Source organism: Mus caroli, unplaced genomic scaffold (assembly GCF_978045245.1).
Source record: "Mus caroli unplaced genomic scaffold, Mus_caroli_1 scaffold_7, whole genome shotgun sequence".
Taxonomy (NCBI): Eukaryota; Metazoa; Chordata; class Mammalia; order Rodentia; family Muridae; genus Mus; species Mus caroli.
Window position 1 is genome coordinate 78877041 of NW_028227262.1, and position 20556 is coordinate 78897596.

Consider the following 20556-nt stretch of genomic DNA (forward strand, 5'->3'; position numbering starts at 1 on the left):
TACACAGACATGCAGGTAGATCAATGGAATACAATTAAAGACCCAGAAATGAACCATAGGGTCACTTGATCTTTGACAAAGGTGCTAAAACTTTCCAGTGGAAAAAGGACAGCATTTTCAACAAATGGTGCTGGTTCAACTGGAGGTCAACATGAAGAATAATGGAAATTGGTCCATTCTAATCTCACTGTAAAAAAACTCAAGTCCAAGTGGATCAAGGATCTCCACATAAAACCACATAAACTGAACCTCATAAACCTCCACATAAAACTGAAACCAATAGAAAAGGAAGTGGGGGAGATCCTTGAGGACATGGGCACAGGGGAAATTTTCCTGAATAGATCACTAATATCTTATGTTGTAAGATCAAGTATAACATCATTACAAATGGGACCTCATAAAATTGCAAATCTTCCTTAAGGCAAAGGACACTGTCAATAGGACTAAAGAGCAATCCACACATAGGGAAAAGATCTTTTCCAGTCCTACATCTGACACAGGGATAATATCTGATATTTACAAAGATCCCAAGAAATTAGACTCCAGAGAACCAAATAACCCTTTTAAAATGGGGTACAAATCTAGAGAATTTTTAGCTGAAGAATATCAAATGGCTAAGAAACACCTAAAGGAATGTTCAACATCCTTAGTCTTCAGGGAAATGCAAATCAAAACAACATCTAGATTTCACCTTACACCAGTTAGAATAGGTACGATCAAAACTCAGGTGATAGCAGATTCTGGTGAGGATGTGGAGAAAGAGAAATACTCCTCCATTGCTGGTGGAATTTCAAGTTGGTATAGTCACTCTGGAAATCTTTCTGGGGCTTCCTCAGAAAATTGGACATAGTACTACCAGAGGACCCACCTATACCACTCTTGGGCATATACCCAGAAGATTCTCCAACAGGTAATAAGGACACATGCTCCACTATGTTTATAATAACCTGAATCTGGAAAGAACCCAGATAACCCTCAACAGAGGAATGGATACCGAAATTGTAGTAGATTTACACAATGGAATACTACTCAACTATTAAAAACAATGACTTCATGAAATTCACAATTGATGGATCTAGAAATTATCATCCTGAGTGAGGTAACTCAATCACCATACAGCACATATCATATATACTCAAATGGATTTTAGGCAAAATGCATGGAATACCCAAAATACAACTCACAGAACACATGAAGCTCAAGAGGAAGGAAGACAAACGAGTGTATACTTCAGTTCTACTTCAAAGGGGAAACAAAATAATCAAGGAAAATAGAGGGTCTGAGTTACTTGGAAGGAAGAGAAGGGTGTGGGGGTGAAAAGATGAGCAGATTCACTTATTGGAAGAGATTGAGATGTATATAGTGTCAGGAAGTTGAACAGAGTTGTGTAGCAATGGTGGATGGGGAACTGGGGGTAGCATTCAGAAAGTCTCAGATGCCAGGAAAGAAAGAGGCTTCCAGGAACCTATAGGGATGACAGTAGCTGAAATAGCCCAAAAAGGAGATGGACAACCTATAGAGATGGTATCAAGAGGTCAGGGATGGTCCTCCTGTTGTGGGATGGGGCCACCCACCTATCTCCAAAATTTTAACCCAGAATTGGTCTTTGTAAATGAAATACAGTGACAAAGAGTGGAGCAGAGACTGAAGGAAAGGCCATCCAGAAACTGCCCTACCTGGGTATCCATTCCACATCCAGATACCAAACCCAGACACTATTGCAGAAGCCAAGAAGTGCTTGCTGACAGCAACCTTATATAGCTGTCTCCTGAGAGGCTCTGCCAGATCCTGACCAATACAGATGGGAATGCTCACAACCAACCATCAGACTGAGCCCAAGGATTCCAATGTAGGAATCATGGGAAAGACTGATGTAGCCACCAGTGTTACTGGGTTCCTGAAAGGAAAGCTGGGGATGGATGGGAAGGATGGTGAGAGAAATAACAAGCCAAGACAAAGTTCTCTGATCAAGGCTCAAAACTTTAATGCCTGTCCCTGAATATATGTCTGAAACCCCAAGGACCTATCCCTTTGTTTTTTGTGGGGTTTGTTGCTTGTTTCAGCTGGATTGAGTTGCAAAGTCAGCTCTTCAGCAGCTCAGTGTGCAGGCAGTTCTCAGTTCTCTGTTAGGAAGACATAAATATAGCAAGGCCAGACTGCTGGCTCTAGTGCCTGAGGAGGTTTGTCTAGCCAACTCAAGGCTGGGGAAGGGCACAGAATGAATGAGCTGAAGGGTCTTTATCTTGCATCAGTGGGAGAGGAAGCACTTAGTTGCTTGAAAGTTTGATGCCCCAGTGTCGAGGAATGCTAGGTCAGTCAGGCAAGAGTGGATAGGTGAGTCGGGGAGCACCCTCATAGAAGCAGGGTAATGGGGGATGTGATAGGGGGCTTGCAGTGGGGAATCCGGGAAAAGTGGTAACATTTGAAATGCAAATAAATAAAATATCCAATTTTTAAAAAAGAATGGGTTTATTTGGTCTTTCAGAGGGTTAGATTATATGAAAGCAGAAAGAAGGCAGCAGGTGGAAGTCTTGGTCGCTGGAGCAGAAGCTCAGGGCTCACATGTCATATTGTATGTAAGATGTTTGTATATATATATATATATATATATATATATATATATATATATATATATATATATATGTGTGTGTGTGTGTGTGTGTGTGTGTGTGTATGATTGTATATATGTGTTCTATGTGTGTGCTTAACTGGAATTATAAATGTCTGAGAGTCATCACATGAATGCTTCCAGTGACTCAAACCTGAGTATTTTAAAAGAGAAGTGATTTTTAACTACTGAGTTGAGTCTCCAGTCCCAAACCTTTCTTTTTAAAATATTTCTCCTTTTTCCTTTCCGCCATTCCTTCTCTCCTCTCTGCATTTCTCTGTCTGTCTGTCTGTCTGTCTGTCTGTCTGTCTGCCTGTCTCGCTGTTGTTGAATTTATTTCAGGAGGTTGACTCCCAAATCTGTATGATACTTTCAACTGTCACTAGGTGATGATGCAGATGATATCAAAGTTTTGGGGAACAGTCAGGGTTTCTGGGGGCAAGGTTCAAAGAAACTCAGTTGGCCTCTTAAGGAAGTGTTTAGGCCAACAGGCCACTAGGCAGATGACATTCCTTACCAATAGACAATGGGCACCAGATTTCACAGCCAACTGCACACACTTGGAATGGGCTAAGCAGACTGATGTTGTACACAGAGAAAGACCCAACCTTGTTTCATCCACCTCTACTTTCTGCTGAGCTAGACCCACTGCTGTGATAGAGAAGCCTGTGCAGAAGTTGGTGCCTTATTTAATGGATACTTGCAAACATTCCCTGATGCCCAGTTATTTCAAGATACTTTATTTCCACAATGGGTCACAACATAAACTTTTGGCATATTCTGCAAATGTATGAGCTACAAATGCTTACTCCACAGCTGAGCGTCACACATTAGTATCATGTCTGAAGAGTGAATAAAAATCCATACAAGACAAATATTCAAAGTTATCACAGGAACACAGTAAGTGTGACCCCCCATCTCCTAGTCTTACATACTGCATTGATGCCAACACTACTCTTACAAAGACATTCCAAACTAGCATTAATTAAGTTAAATGGTCCCCCCCAGATGCCTTAATTCAAGCTAAACTTGCAGACAAGAGCTACAAGAATGGCATGTGCACATTGATACTAGCAGAAACACAGGCTGCAGGGTAATGGTCCATCCCATTCTCCTGGGCACAAGACATAGGCAGAGTGCCAACATAGTGTTCCTCCACTTCCCGCAGGAAGCCATACTTTGGATCTGCTTCATGAGGTGTCACATTGGCGACAATGTTTGGCTTCTGAAATCCATTCAAAGTAGAAGCAGCAGCAATTGTGTATTCACCCATGTTCTCAAACAGCATCCAATCACCCACATGCATTTCAGGCAGGTTACAGTGCTCAACGATTGGATCAAGGCCATCACATGTTGGCTCCCAGATACTTCTCATCTGGCTTGGGTCTCTTCTGCAGCAGGGCCTTCACAGGTGCATGATCATAAAGAATGCAGTTAAATGATCCGTACACTCCATCATTCACATATTTCATGAAGGTTTGCTCATCTTCATCGTCAGAGCAGGTTGGCTCCTTCTACCTTTTTTTGGGGGGGGGAGGCAATGATGTTGACTGCGAGTATGAAAGCTGAGCATAGTATCTGCCTGACTCAGCTGTGATTCTCAAACCGGAGTCTGATGGGAAGTGCTTGTCCAGAGCTTGGTTGATCACACTGGTGATCTCTTCAAATTAGAGCTTGTGTCTTCAAATGCAGGAAAGCCACCACCAATATCAAGCAGACACATGCTGAAACCAACTTCTGTTCCCGTGTCAAATACACAGTGGGCATCTGACACTGCCTTCATGAAGGTCTCAGGGTCAATACCTCCACTGCACACATGGAAGCTGACACCAATGACGTCAATATTTAGCTCTTTTGCCCATTTCAGGAGGAGCCTGCTGGTTTTGAATGTGGCACCAGACTTAACACTGAGGTGACAAACTGTTTTGGAATCATCTGTGACAATCCGCAAAAACAACTTTGTCTTTCGATGTGCTCTGACACATTCATCAATTCAATTTCACAGTCAAAAGTCATCGTATGGACTCCATTACTGGCAGCATACTTGATTTGAGACACTTGTTTACAACAAAGCCTTGCATAGGTAATCCTCTCTGGAGGCACCTGAAGCCCCGCACCAACTGTATTTCAGTCTTGCTTGCACAGTCAAATCCTGTCCCAATAGCAGCTAGGGTGCTCACTATGGCTCTGTGTTCCTTACACTTGACTGCATAAAAGGGAGTAACACGGGGAAGAGCTTTTAGCCACCTCAGATGCTTCTTTAGAATGTCTCCGAGGTCCACAACATAGAAAGAAGAGACTTCATTTGTTATTTTGGGTTCAGAATGCCCTCAGCAGTAAAGCCATCATCGAGGATAGAGCAGTCAAACTTTTCCTTAGTAAAGCTGCTCATTGTTCTCCATGTGCCTACAGGAAACCTAGAGATGGAATTTAATTATAGCCAGCTCCTCACAAGGCCAACATATCCAAGAACTATGAATGCTGACTCCTTGAAGTGGTGGAAACATTCACAGCACAGAGGCACGCCTGGCTGGACCCATAGAGGCGCTGAATCCTGAAGAGCACCTAGCTGTCTGCTGCTTCATCATGTCTACTGACCCAAGGTGGCGCCAAGTTGGTGGCTGAGGGAGAACTGTGGTGGTGGCTGCAGGAACTGACCTCCACATTTATCTTACTGCCCTACTCAATATCCCATCTCCTCTCCATCCTTTTTCTTTCTTTCCTCTCCCCTCCTCTTCACCTTTCACTTCTTTTTCCTTTCTCCTTTTTAACTTCCCTTTTCTTTCTACTTTTGCTGTTGCTGTTGTAAAGGATTTATTGTTTCCTCATGACTGAACCAAAGGTTGTTGTACTATTATTGTTGTAAAACACATCTGTTGATTTTTTATTAATTAATTAACTGATTAATTAATTAATTTTGTTTACACTTCATGTTTTATTCAACCCCTCCTTCCTCCTACTGTTCTACATACCATATCTCCTTCCCACACCCCTGTCTCCACATGGATGCCTCCACCTTCCATGCCACCTGACTTCTAATCTCCCGAGGGCGTCTAGTCTCTTGAGGATTAGGTGCATCATTTCTGAATGGATACAAATCCAGCAGTCTTCTTCTTTATGTGTGTTGGTGGCCTCATATCAACTGGTATATGCTGCCTGTTTGGTGATTTAGTGTTTGAGAGATCTCAGGGGTCCAGATTAATTGAGACTGTTGGACCTCCTCAGCATCTTTCAGTCTTTCCCTGATTCAACATCAGGGGTCGTTGTTTCTGTCAATTGGTTGGGTGCAAATATTAGCATCTAACTCAGCTGCTTATTGGGTCTTCTGGAATGCAGTCATGCTAGGTCCCTTTCTGTGAGTGCTACATAGCCTCAGTGATAGTGTCAGGCCTTGGGACCTCTCCTTGAGCTGCATTCCACTTTGGGCCTATTGCTGGACCCTTTTTTCCTTCAGACTCCCCTCCATATCTATCCCTGTAATTCTTTCAGACAGGAACAAATATTGGTCAGAGTTGTGAGTGTGAAATGGCACCCCCTTCCCTCATTTGATGCCCTGTCTTCCTGCTGGAGGTGGGTTCTATAAGTTCCCTCTTCCTACTGTCAGGCACTTCATCCCTTTGAGTCCTGAGAGTCTCTCACCTTCCAGGTCTCTGGTGCATTCTGGAGGGTCCTCCCAACCTGCTATCTCCCGAGGTTGCCTACTTCTATTCTTTATGCTGGCCCTCAGTGCTTCAGCCCTTTTCCCTCACCCAATATCTGATTTTGATGGAAGCCTGTCATGAGAACATCTATACACTTGTGGTTTCAGAGCTTTAAATTTGTCCTTAAGCTTTTATTTTGCTTCCTTCCCAGTGATTACTTCCTGTCTTCGGTAGTACTTTTGACGGTTTATGTAACCTGGATACTCTCAAACAGCTGTGTAACTTACTTCATTATTTGATGACTACTTTGCATAGATCCCTAGAGGCCAGCACAGCTGCCCATGATTTATAAACCAGGTCTTTGCAGTGAGATCTGAAATACATCAGACCAGCATGGGCATCAAGATGGAGTCTCATACTCAGGTTTTTTTATTCGTGTTGCTCTGGTTATCTGGTGAGACATTTGAAAGTATTATAACATCTTAAAAGTGATTTATTTAAATAGCTACTTCCTATAGGAAGCCAATATTAGGCAGACAATGCCATTAAATAAGACATTTTTTATTCTAACATTTGTATCATGAAGTCTTTGTATATGTAAGTGTATACTCATTATCTATTTCTGTTTGCAGGTGTTGATGGAGACATTGTGATGACCCAGTCTCAAAAATTCATGTCCACATCAGTAGGAGAGAGGGTCAGCATCCCTTGCAAGGCCAGTCAGAATGTGGGTACTGCTGTAGCCTGGTATCAACAGAAAGCAGGGCAGTCTCTTGAACTGCTGATCTATGGGGCATCCAACCGGTACACTGGAGTCCCTGATCGCTTCACAGGAAGTGGATCTGGGACAGATTTCACTCTCATCATCAGCAATGTGCAGTCTGAAGACATGACAGATTATTTCTGTGAGCAACGTTACAGCTATCCTCTCACAGTGCTTCAGCCTCCTACATAAACCTCCTCTGAGATTCTAACCAGCTGCCCGCACTACACATCCCTAGACTTACACACTTCCCCTCTGCCTGCAGCTGCTATGCCTGTCTGTTGCAAAGTTTGGTAGAAAATTAATGAACAGATCCTTTGACTTGGAAGGTCTTTATGGCAAAAAAAGAAGTAAAGACATTTATATCTTTATTTTTTTAATTCTCATGCTCAAATTCTGTGTATTGAACATAACAAATTTACCTTTTCTATGTGACATACACATTTGCCCTCTGACATGCACACACACACACACACACACACACACACACACACACACACACACATGCACATACCTATACACACACAGGGTTTTATGAATCTATAAAAATCTAGGATACAGTAAATAGCTATTTAGCTATTTTCTATAGGAAGCCAGTATTAGGCAGACAATGCCATTAGATAAGACATTTTGGATTCTAACGTTTGCATCATGATATCTTTGTATATGTAAGTGTATACACATTATCTATTTCTGTTTGCAGGTGTTGATGAAGACATTGTGAAAACCCAGTCTCATAAATTCATATCCATCAGTAGGAGACAGGGTCAGCATCACCTGCAAGGCCAGTCAGAATGTGGGTACTGCTGTAGCCTGGTATCAACAGAAACCAGTGCACTCTCCTAAAGCACTGATTTACTGGGCATCCAACTGGTACACTGGAGTCCCTGATCGCTTCACAGGCAGTGGATCTGGAGAAAACACGATGTTTGAATTGTTAACAACATATCTGATCTCAGCTTACTATTCTTAGGCCACATCTGCCTGTGCTGTCTTCTCACATACTTCCCAATGTGGAGACTGTGATACCGTATCCTACACGGCACTACACTAATGGTAAACATGATTTTGTATCATGGGAATCAAGTTTGTTTTTCTTTTCTTTTTTTTTTTTTTTTCTGAGACAGGTTTTCTCTGTATATCCCTAGCTGTCCTGGATCTCACTTTGTAGACCAGGCTGGCCTCGAACTCAGAAATCTGCCTGCCTCTACCTCCCAAGTGCTGGGATTAAAGGCATATGACGCCATGCCCAGCTTGTTTTTCTGTCTTATAATAATTAACAGTGTTTGATACTTGTTGAGGGTAATACTTTGTACATCAATAAAACAATATGTTAGCTAATCTCAAACATGCATTAATTAAAAATTAATTGAAAACTTATTTTGTTCTCGTTATTTATTTTTGAGAGAAGGTATCATGGCCTGTTAAACTGGGGAGTGGATTTTGATCTCACAAAATTCCACCTACCTCTTCCTAAGCACTGTGATCAATGGTATGGGCCATCACACTTAGTCTTGAGCACCATTTTGACTTGCAGAGATAGAAGAGGGTTGCAAATAGTTATTTGAGAACTTCAAATATCTTTCCTTAATTTGCATGTGAATAGGCTCTCCCTGGATTGCTTTCTGTGCCCACTTCTATAGCATGAGCATAGATGTGTCAGGTGTATCTGAGGAAAATAACTGGCTTGCATGGTTTGTGCTAAGTATGTTGTTTCTTCACTGTGACAAGGCACTTTGACAAAGAGAGGATCATTTATTTTAGCTCACAGTTTCAGTCCATGTTAGTTTGGATTCACTGCTGCATGTTAAAGGTGAGGTGGAATATCATGGAGGAAGTGGATGGCAGGAAAGTGATGTTCACCTCATCATACCAGGAAATCAGAGAGGGAGAAGGGGCCAAGGACAAGCCATATTATCTCCCTCTCCCTCTCCCTCTCCCTCTCCCTCTCCCTCTCCCTCTCCCTCTCCCTCTCCCTCTCCCTCTCCCTCTCCCTCTCCCTCTCCCTCTCCCTCTCCCTCTCCCTCTCCCTCTCCCTCTCCCTCTCCCTCTCCCTCTCCCTCCCCCTCCCCCTCCCCCTTTCCTTCCCTCTCTATCTCCCCTTCCTTCCTTCCTTCCTTCCTTCCTTCCTTCCTTCCTTCCTTCCTTCCTTCCTTCCTTCCTTCCTTTCTTCTCTCTCTCTCTCTCTCTTTCTTTCTTTCTTTCTTTCTTTCTTTCTTTCTTTCTTTCTTTCTTTCTTTCTTTCTCTCTCTCTCTCTTCCTTTCTTCCTTCCTTCCCTCCCTCCCTCCCTTCCTTCCCCCTACCTCTCTCCCTCCTTCCTTCCTTCCTTTTAAAAAACAATTTCTCTCTTATATTATATGCCAACTACAGCTACTCCTCCTGCCACTCCTTTCAGCCCCCAATTCCCATTTCCCTTCCTTCTCTGCTTTCCTAAAACAAGGAAACAAACAACAACAACAACAACCACAAGCCTCCCGAGGATATCACTTGAACAAGGCATCACAAATTACAATAAGGCTAAGCACCAACCCTCTTATCAAGCTGGATGAGGCAACCCAGGAGGAGTAAAAGGGTCCAAGAGCAGGCAGAAGAATAAGAGACACTCCTCACCTCCCCTGTTAGGATTCCAACAAGAACACCCAGCTATGTAATACAACCAATTTAAGCTTGTCCCTCACTAGCCTACAACTAAATGAGACTCAGATTATGATTATTATTTTTTTTTTTGGTTTTGACAATTGCTGGGGGATAATCCCTAATATACTTTTCCAATTGCACGCTATACTACCTTCCCACTGATGTTCCCCAATTACTTGCTGTTTCTTTTGGTCACGTCCTCTTGGTATATCTCCTTTCATGGTACTCTCACCTCCTCATTCCTCTCATGTTTTTCCATCTCTAACCAGGTAACTTAGAACCTGTCTACCTTTAATCCCTTCAGCAATTGGCTGTGGCCATATTTTTTAGCCAATAATTTTAAGTTAAGGCATAAAGTTTGTACAAAAAAGCTTGTAAACATTAGAATTTTCTCATAAGCCTTTGGGTACAAAATTTCTCATTATGATATATAGCAACAGAGGAAACCCCAACAATTCCACCTTTTTGTCTAAATCAAAGGATCTTTCTTGTATAATAATAAACAACATACAGTAGTAACAATTATGAAAATTATTAGGTAAGAGTTACTTATGTTCAAAAACTCTAGTCTGTTCATATTTGGTAACTTAAAAGAAAGTAGCCTATTATATATCCTATCCTGGTAAATTCAGAGTTCTGTATTTAAATCAATTTCTATCTTAATTTTTACTGTCATTCTAAAAATATCTTCTTAGACCTAGTACTTCTTCTAAATCCTAAATAACTTAAGTTTATAGTAAGACTGTAACTATCCAGTCTTCAACCAGATCATAGACCTGAGCAGGAATAAATATTACCTGAGTATGTAGGAAGCACAGGGACACAGCTTCCAAAATTACCAAAATGATTGATACAGCTGGTAACCTGATACTTCCCAATATTCTCATAATGTTGGTATATTTTTCTTTAGCTGTCTGGCCCAGAATATTTGACAGCCTCTTTGTGAAGCAGGAGTTTTGAAAGAATTGCTTACTCTGTCTTGGCACATATTGGCATTTGGCTGTCCTGTGTCCATTTGTCATTTCTAGCTATCATTCTGTCTGCAGATAAATTTTGGGAATTTTCTTTGCCTGGTGGCTAGCCACAAATTAAACAACTCCATGTGAAAGTCTTTCGATCCTTATCACCTTCCCAGTCGAATGGGATACTGCCAGGAGATGACATGTCTCAATGTCAAAAAAGACTTAAATTAATAAAAATATCTTTAAATGCTGTATTCTGTGAGTCGTGAAGTTTTTGAAGACTATCTATATATTCATAGTATATATGAATAAGCAAACATTGCCTGTCTCCAGCAAGTTGTACAAACCACTATATATATATACAAACTGGTATCTGATAAGGCCATGAGTTTGATTGACTGAATATTGACTTGCATTACTTAATTTTCCTGAACAATTTATATTAGCAGCTATTAAAGAAACTGGGACTAAACCTTGTATTTTTAAATAAGTTGCACAGCCATAATAACCATATAAGGGTTGAAATATACATATATTATATTATAGCAAAGTCAGTCTTAAATTTTGTATCAATATACAAAGATATATACCATTATGAACCTTAAACCTGTATCAACATACAAAATTCTGTATCAATGTAACAAAATATAACCTCAATTTTGTATCAATATATAACGATTTCTACCAATGTAAGATTATGGCATTAAGATTTTTGGGGGTTATGAATAGATTCAATAATCTACTTGTATTCATCTAATTTCTTAATAATATTTCTATATTCCCCCTTTTTTCTATTCAACCCCCTTTCCCTTGCCTAAGAAAAGAAGACAGATAGAAAAAAGTGAAGGAAAGAGAAAAGAAATTCCTGAATCTAACTCTGTTTCATTTCCCCCTATTCAAGATCATAATTAATTGTAAATCACCCCCTAAATTGACAACATATCTGTAATTCATAAAATGACCAAAACCATCCACCACAACTGAGATGACAGCATTCTTATAATTGCTCCCTGTTGATTTGAGGGTGCAGATTTCCTTTTTCTATGCCCAAGAAAATTAGAAAAAATGGTTAGGTCAAAAGAAATCTTGCTGTCATCATTTGTTGTCCAGTTTCTATATGTTAACTATGTGAAGTCTTTACTAGATCAGGCTGAAAGGATAGATGAACTGAGGTCATCTGGAATTAGCAGTTCTGGTACTAGCAGTCCTTTCTGAAGATGTTTCAGAAGCAAGTCTCTGGAAAAAGCTTCAGTTTGAGGTAGGTTTGATCAGAGACCTAGAACAACAGGTCTTCTTATCTCATCATCCTTGAGGGTGAAGTCTGTCAGTGCTGCCTTCCTGGTGTGATAACTGTTTTTTTTTTTCATTTTTATTAGGTATTTTCCTCATTTACATTTCCAATACTATCCGAAAAGTCCCCAATACACTCCCCTACCCACCCACTCCCACTTTTTGGCCCTGGCGTTCCCCTGTATTGGGGCATATAAAGTTTGCAAGTCCAATGGGCCTCTCTTTCCAGTGATGGCCAACTAGGCCATCTTTTGATACATATGCAGCTAGAGTCAAGAGCTCTGGGGCACTGGTTAGTTCATAATGTTGTTCCACCTATAGGGTTGCAGATCCCTTTAGCTCCTTGTGTACTTTCTCTAGCTCCTTCATTGGGGGCCCTGTGATCCATCCAATAGCTGACTGTGAGCATCCACTTCTCTGTTTGCTAGGCCCCGGCCTTGTCTCACAAGAGACAGCTATATCTGGGTCCTTTCAGCAAAATCTTACTAGTGTATGCAATGGTGTCAGGGTTTGGAAGCTGATTATGGGATGGATCCCTGGATATGGCAGTCTTTAGATGGTCCATCCTTTCGTCACAGCTCCAAACTTTATCTCTGTAATTCTTTCTATGGGTGTTTTGTTCCCAATTCTAAGAAGGGGCACAGTGTCCACACTTTGGTCTTCGTTCTTCTTGAGTTTCATGCGTTTAGCAAATTGTATCTTATATCTTGGGTATCCTAAGTTTTTGGGCTAATATCCACTTATCAGTGAGTACATATTGTGTGAGTTCCTTTGTGATTGTGTTACCTCACTCAGGATGATGCCCTCCAGGTCTATCCATTTGCCTAGGAATTTCATAAATTCATTCCTTTTAATAGCTGAGTAGTACTCCATTGTGTAATGTACCACATTTTCTGTATCCATTCCTCTGTTGAGGCGCATCTAACATTCAAGGGCAAATGGAAGTGTGTTTGAACAGGCTGGATTCCTCATGATATTTTGTCTCTGTGGTGTATCCTCACTCTGAGCAGCCAGCAGTCACTGGAATACTTATACTTTCACAAAGAACACACAATCACATCCATATAGCTGGACCAAATACATTCCAAATCTCATAGTGAGAGATCAATGTTTTGTATTTGAGAAAAGTTAATGGAATGGAGACTTAAAGCATCTAGTTATTCATGACTACTATATCTTAACAAAAAAGGACAGCTTAGAAAAACAGAAAGGGAGCCATTTATGATATACCCATTTCTCTTAGATCTTGCATAGACATTATGACCACAATTGATGATGTCAATTTTTAATATGACAGATCTAGAATCATCTAGGAGATAAGCCTTGTGAGATATCTTGATTAAGGTTAATATTTGGGATTGTCTGTGAGTGATCATCCTGAGTGGGTGATTGGTGTGAGAAGGTCCCACATAGATTTTATGTGTGTGGTATATTGACCTACACAAAATGTAGAAAGTGACCTGAGCTCTAGCATTCTGCATTTTCTGCTTCTCATTCATAGATGTAATATGAGCAGCTGGTTCATGCTCCTTCCACTTCGTCTTCCACACTATAATAGACTGTACGCTTGAACTCTGTTTCCAAACAGTCTAGGTCCTTACATGGGGTGTAAGGAAGAAAGGTTCTTTATCTTGCTTTTGTCAGTGTATTTTAGCACACTAACAAAGGGAGATTAGTGCACATCCCTATGAGCCTGGAAGTGATGTTTTCACAGATGTAGTTCTTGAAATGGATTCCAACTGTACAGTCATGATGAAAAAGAAAGTTAGATTCTGTATCATCATGTTTCCAGTGAACCCTGAACTAAGAAGAGAGAAGAGCAAGATGAAATACAAACACTGTTTCCATGATTTTCTCTTCCTACTTGTATGAAATTTTCATGTGTAAACAATTGTCTTTCCACTTCAGTTTCAAAGAATATTTTACAAGGCACAAGGAGTCATTAGGTTTCATTTACACATTTGTCTCCATCCACTGTCCCATCTGAATGTTTCAGAGTCTTCAGTAGCACACAGATCTTTATTTTTATCAGTAATATTCTTCATTTTCCATCATGATTGTTGACTTACAAGGCATTTGTGATGCTGGAGAGCTGTCTTATTGGTAAAGTACATCCTTTGATTGCTCTTCCAGAGGATCTAAGTTCATGAAATTCCAAGCACACACATTGTGGCTCACAATGATCCATAATTCTAGTTCCTAGGCATCTGACTCCTTCATCTGGTTTCTGCAAGCACCAGGCACATATATCATATGCAGAAATGCATAGATCCAAAAAAGTCATAGTGATAAGAATATTAAAAATAACAATGCACATTATTTCAAATTTTCTACCAGTATGCCATTTACAGCTGTTAGAGCTGATGGATTATTAATAGGTTTATCTTAATTGCATCTTGGAATAGATCTCAAAAAGCCTTCAGAGATGACTTGCTGCTTTGAGTTCTCCAACCTCATCCTTTCACATAGATTTAGTGAATTGACACAGGCCCTCTTGAGAGGTACAAACCCATGGAATATTAGCCTCATTAATATGGGGACCTTTTGTTCATGGATATCACTCTTTATAAAGTCTTCATATATTTGAAGAAGGCATATACTTCCACATCCTCAAGCACCACCCTGCGATATTTAGTGTGATATTTGTCTTTGGTTCACTGCCATATAACCCATTAGGACTGCCAGCTGGAGCTATATAAATCAGGATTTGGGGAGTATGGAAATAGGAAAGAAGTTCACTTGAGAATGAAATTCAAGATCATATACAATATGGTCATCTATTTTATAATTTAACATCTATTATGATGTGTGAACTTAAAATATTCTATTTTTAAAAAGGATCAAGATACCCAAGCTATAGGGTATATTCATATCACCCCACTTTCTCTATAGAATCTTCATCAGAGCCTAGGCCTTACTTGTCAAATTTTACTCAAGATCACATTTTTAAATCTCATAGGCCCTTCATTTGTATTTGTATTTGAACTGAATACAGATGGGCAGCCACGGGGTCCCACAGTGCACCATGCATACCCTTTCACTGTATTTCTTTCCTCTATTCTTGTATTGGCTTCAGAGTATCAGAAGCCCCAGGAAGTGAGTATAGAGCCTCATTTTGAGAAGGTAAACTAAGGATTCCAGATCAGTTATAGCAAGTTTGCAGCTGAACTTTTGTCTCACACTTGCAAGTGAGAGTCAGGGGACAATATGCAAATCTCTTGGTGGGAAAGTGGGAAAGAGCTAGACAAAGGTATGATATGTATGTATGTATACATATATATTTCATGTATATTTTTTCATATATGTATGTATATAAGTATGTATGCCTATACTACTATATGTACATATGTATAGAAAAATATAATTTGAGTTGGTGTCTAACTAGAACCTGTACTCCTACTGACTAGTGTTCATGGTACTGAAAGATACTCTGCATTCTATCAGAGGGGCATCTACCAATGTAGCTATAAATCCTGAGACTTGAATGATTCTTGTTGTAAACAACTTCAATCTGTGGATTTATGGCCCACACCCTGAGATAGAACTGATGATTGACATTGCTCTTTGTAGCTAAGAACCTGAAGCCATATAGGCTATGGACCTACATGAAATGCAGATGTTAATGTTCTGCTAAAGGAACACAGAAAGTAAATGACTCCTACTGACATTCTGCTATACCCATAGATCAGTGTCCTGCTCAGCCATCATTAGAGGAGCTTCTTCATGTAGTGGATGTGAAGAAATACAGAGACTCACCAGTGGACAAGTCAGGGTGAATGAGAGACCTTGGAACACTCAAATTTAAAAGGAATGTCTTCATAAAATACCTCCCTGAGAGCTCAAGGATCTTTAAGGAAGAGGAGATGGAATGATTGTGTTTTATGTTTTGTGTGTGTGTGTGTGTTTGTGTGTGTGTGTGTGAACCAGAGGGGATGGATGACTGCAAGGAAACAGTGTCTTCCAGACACAACATGAATGGTGCTCGTGTGAACTAACAGAAATTGTGGTAGTACGTAGGGGTCCAGCACAGGTCTAAGTTAAATGGGGTCCTTGTGGTAAGAGGAGCAAATGAACAAACTCTCCTCCCTAACCAAGAAACTATTGCCAAGCAGCAACCACTCCCACAGTAAAAATTAATTTTCTTCAATGGAATATCACTGCAGTTATAAACATACCACTGAAGAGAAGACCTTATGCCCAGCAGTAGATTTCTATTTCAAAATGAACAGAAGGTTATTTTTATTGAATTGTTTTGTTTCATATTACTTTGTTTTTTGGCATTTATGACATTATTGGTGTTTGTTTATATATTATGTTTTATGTTGTTGTGTGTTTTTACTTTCTGTAACTTGGTATATATACAGTTTGTCTGTCTGTCTGTCTATCTATCTATCTATCTATCTATCTATCTATCTATCTATCATCTATCTATCTATCTAAATTTACTAGTGTTTATTTTCTAAAGAGAAAGAGAAAGAACCACAGAAATGAATGGTCAGGAGTGTGCGAAGAATGTGAGAGGAGCTGAAGAAGGGAATCCATGATCATAAAATGGTGGAAAACTTTTATTTTCACTTAAAAGGAATCAACATTAACTTCACATTCATGGGGTAATTATATATAACACATAAATGTATGCTTATATAATATATATGTATTTATAGCATATGTACAGCCAAGCCTTGCTTTTGAAGACTAAAGTTTTTTATTTAAGTTTAAACTTGTATTTGTTTTTTTACATTCCATATTTTATTCCCCCCACCCAACCTCCAATTATTCTACATCCCTGTCTCCACTTGGATGCTCCCATCCCCAACTCCACCTGACCTGTAAATTCTCTGGGGTCTCCAGTCTCTTGAGGGCTAGGTGCATCATCTCTGAATGAACACAGACCCGGAAGTCCTCTAACTGTATGTGTGTTGGGGGCCTCATGTAAGCTGGTGTATGCTGTCTGTTTGATGGTCCGGTGTTTGAGAAATCTTGGGGGTCCAGATTAATTGAGACTACTGGTCCTCCTATAGAACTGTCATTCTTCTCAGCTTCTCTCCACATTCCCTAATTCAACAATAGGTGTCAGGTGCTTTTGTCTATTGGTGGTGCAAATATCTGCATCTGACTCTTTCAGCTACTTGTTGAGTCTTTTTGAGGGCAGTTATGATAGGTACCTTTTTGTGAGCACTCCATAGCCTCAGTAATAGTGTCAGGCCTTGGGACTTCCCCTTGAGCTGGATCCCACTTTGGGTCTGTCCCTGGACCTTCTTTTCCTCAGGCTCCTCTCCATTTCCATCCCTGTAATTCTTTCAGATAGGAAAAATTATGGGTCAGAGTTGTGACTATGAGATGCCCCCTCTTCTTCACTTATTGTCCTGTCTTCTGGATGGAGGTAGGCTCTACAAGTTCCCTCTCTCTACTGTCAGTGTCAGGCATTTCATTTAAGAGCCCTCTCTTTGAGTCCTGAGAGTCTCTCACCTCCCAGGTCTCTGGTGCAATCTGGAGGGTCTCCCCAACCTCCTATTTCTTGAGGTTGCCTGTTGCCATTCTTTCTGCTGTCCTTTAGGGCTTTAGCCATTTTCACTCACCGATACCAGATCAGGTATCCCTCAACACCACTACCCCTCCCTGTCCACTTTCTCTCCCAAATCTTTTCTCCCCTCCCCACTTGTTATTGCTTTCTTCTCTCAAGTGGGACTGAGGAGTCCTCACTTTGGCACTTCATCCTGTTGACATTTTTGCGTCTGTGGACTTTATCTTGGGTATTCTGTACTGTATTTTTTTTGGGGGGGGGAAATAATATCCACTTATTAGTGTGTATATACCACGCATATCCTTTTGGACCTGAGTTACCTCACTCAGGATGATATTTTCTAGTTCCATCCATTTGCCTGCAAAACTCAGGATGTCCTTGTTCTTAATAGCTGAGTAGTATCCCATTGTGTAAACGAACCCCATTTTCTGTATCCATTCTTCTGTGGTGGGACATCTAGGATATTTCCAGTTTCTGGTTATGCTATGAACATAGAGGAACACATGCCCCTGTGGGTAGATCTATTTCCAACTTTCTGAGGAACCTCCATATTGATTTCCAGAGTGGTTGTACCAGTTTGCAATCCCAATAGCAATGGAGGAATGTTTCACTTTCTCTACATCCTCTCCAACATGTGTTGTCACCTGAGGTTGTGATCTTAGCCATACTGACTGGTGTAAGAAATCTCAGGGTCATTTTGATTTGTATCTCTCTGATCACTAAACACTTTGAACATCTGTTTAGGTGCTTCTCAGCCATTCAAGATTCCTCAGTTGTGAAATCTCAGTTTAGTTCTATACCCCATTTTTTGAAAGGGCTGTTTTTTTTTGTTTTTAGGTGATTAACTTCTTTTTTTTTTCTCATTAAACTTGTTTTAATGGTCTCAAAATTCTATGACAGATTTTTGGTCAAGTTGTTTCCATTAAAAAGTACTGATTTTGAAAACTAATAACTTAAAACTGCCACACACAAAAAAAAATGGTCCACAAAACATTCTTTCCTTCTGAAGGTTTTACGATGCATTGTTATCATTAACCAGTCTTTTACTATTAAACTTAAATGGCCAATTGAGACAAAGAGTTCTGAGACCGTTCTTCCACCACTGATTAAGACTGGGGTGGCAGGTGTTAGGGGTAATATTCATTTAGCCTTCTGAGCTTTCTGGGCAGACTTGGTGACTTTGCCAGCTCCAGCAGCCTTCTTGTCCACAGCTTTGATGACACCCACAGCAACTGTCTGCCTCATGTCACGAACAGCAAAACGACCAAGTGGAGGATAGTCAGAGAAGCTCTCAACACACATGGGCTTGCCAGGGACCATATCAACAATGGCAGCATGACCAGACTTCAGGAATTTGGGGCCATCTTCCAGCTTCTTACCAGAACGACGATCGATCTTTTCTTTAAGCTCAGCAAACTTGCATGCTATGTGGGCTGTGTGACAATCCAGAACAGGAGCATAGCCAGCACTGATTTGGCCTGGATGGTTCAGGATAATCACCTGAGCAGCGAAGCCAGCTGCTTCCATTGGTGGGTTGTTTTTGCTGTCACCAGCAACATTGCCTCTTCTAACATCTTTGACCGACACGTTCTTTACATTGAAGCCCACATTGTCCCCAGGAAGAGCTTCACTCAAAGCTTCATGGTGCATTTCAACAGACTTGACTTCAGTTGTTACATTGACTGGAGCAAAGGTAACCACCATGCCAGGTTTGAGAACACCAGTCTCCACTCGGCCAACAGGGACAGTGCCAATGCCTCCAATTTTATAGACATCCTGGAGGGGCATCGCAGAGGCTTGTCAGTTGGACGAATTGGTGGTAGGATACAATCCAAAGCTTCCAGCAGCGTGGTGCCACTGGCACTGTCATCTTTGCGGGTGACTTTCCATCCCTTGAACCAAGGCATATTAGCACTTGGCTCCAGCATGTTGTCACCATTCCAACCAGAAATTGGCACAAATGCTACTGTGTCAGGGTTGTAGCCAATTTTCTTAATGTAGGTGCTGACCTCCTTAACGATTTCCTCGTATCTCTTCTGACTGTATGGTGGCTCGGTGGAATCCATTTTGTTGACACCAACAATCAGCTGTTTCACACCCAGGGTGTAAGCCAGAAGAGCATGCTCGCGGGTCTGCCCGTTCTTGGAGATACCAGCTTCAAATTCACCAACACCAGCAGCAACAATCAGGACAGCACAGTCAGCCTGGGATGTGCCTGTAATCATGTTTTTGATGAAGTCTCTGTGTCCTGGGGCATCAATGATGGTCACATAGTATTTGCTGGTCTCGAATTTCCACAGGGAGATGTCAATAGTGATAACACGCTCACGCTCAGCTTTCAGTTTGTCTAAGACCCAGGCGTACTTGAAGGAGCCCTTTCCCATCTCAGCAGCCTCCTTCTCAAACTTTTAAATGGTTCGCTTGTCGATTCCACCACATTTGTAGATCAGGTGGCCGGTTGTGGTGGACTTGCCGGAATCTACGTGTCCGATTACGACGATGTTGATGTGAGTCTTTTCCTTTCCCACTTTTGCTTTGAATTAGCGGTGGCTTTCACAACACCTGCGTTCTGACGGCAAACCCGTTGCGAAAAAGCAGTGATTAACTTCTTGAGTTCTTTATATATTTTAGATATTAGCCGTTGATCAGATGTGGAGTTAGTGAAGATTTTTTTCCCAAGCTGTAGGTTGCCCATTGTCTATGTCCTTTGCTCATTGTCTATGTCCTTTGCCCATTGTCTATGTCCTTTGCTTTCCAGTTTCATGAGTTCCTTACAGCATGAGCCATTGGAGTTCTGTTTAGGAAATTTCTGCCCATGCAAAGGATTTCAAGGTTCTTTCCCAGTTTCTCTTCTGTTAGAATCAGTGATTCTGGTTTTATGTTAAGGTCCTTGATCCACTTGGACTTGCGCTTTATACAAGGTGACAAATACGGGTCTATTTTCATTCTTCTACATACAGACAGCCAGTAAGAACAGCACCATTTGTTGTATATGCTTCTTTTTACCATTTTTGGATTCTTTGTCAAGGATCAAGTGCCTATAGTTCTGTGGTTTTATTTCTTGGTCTTCAATTCTATTCCCTTGATCAATGTGTTTGTCTCTGTACCAATACCATGCAATTTTTATCAC

The 20556-nt window shown here is 40.8% G+C and overlaps 2 pseudogenes; both read right to left on the reverse strand.

The window, feature by feature from the left end:
- Positions 1-3650: 3650 nt before the first annotated feature.
- On the reverse strand, positions 3651-5000 carry LOC110288147 (ornithine decarboxylase pseudogene; annotated as a pseudogene).
- Positions 5001-18324: 13324 nt separating this feature from the next.
- LOC147003953 (elongation factor 1-alpha 1 pseudogene) lies at positions 18325-20017 on the reverse strand (annotated as a pseudogene).
- Between the last annotated feature and the right edge of the window lie 539 nt (positions 20018-20556).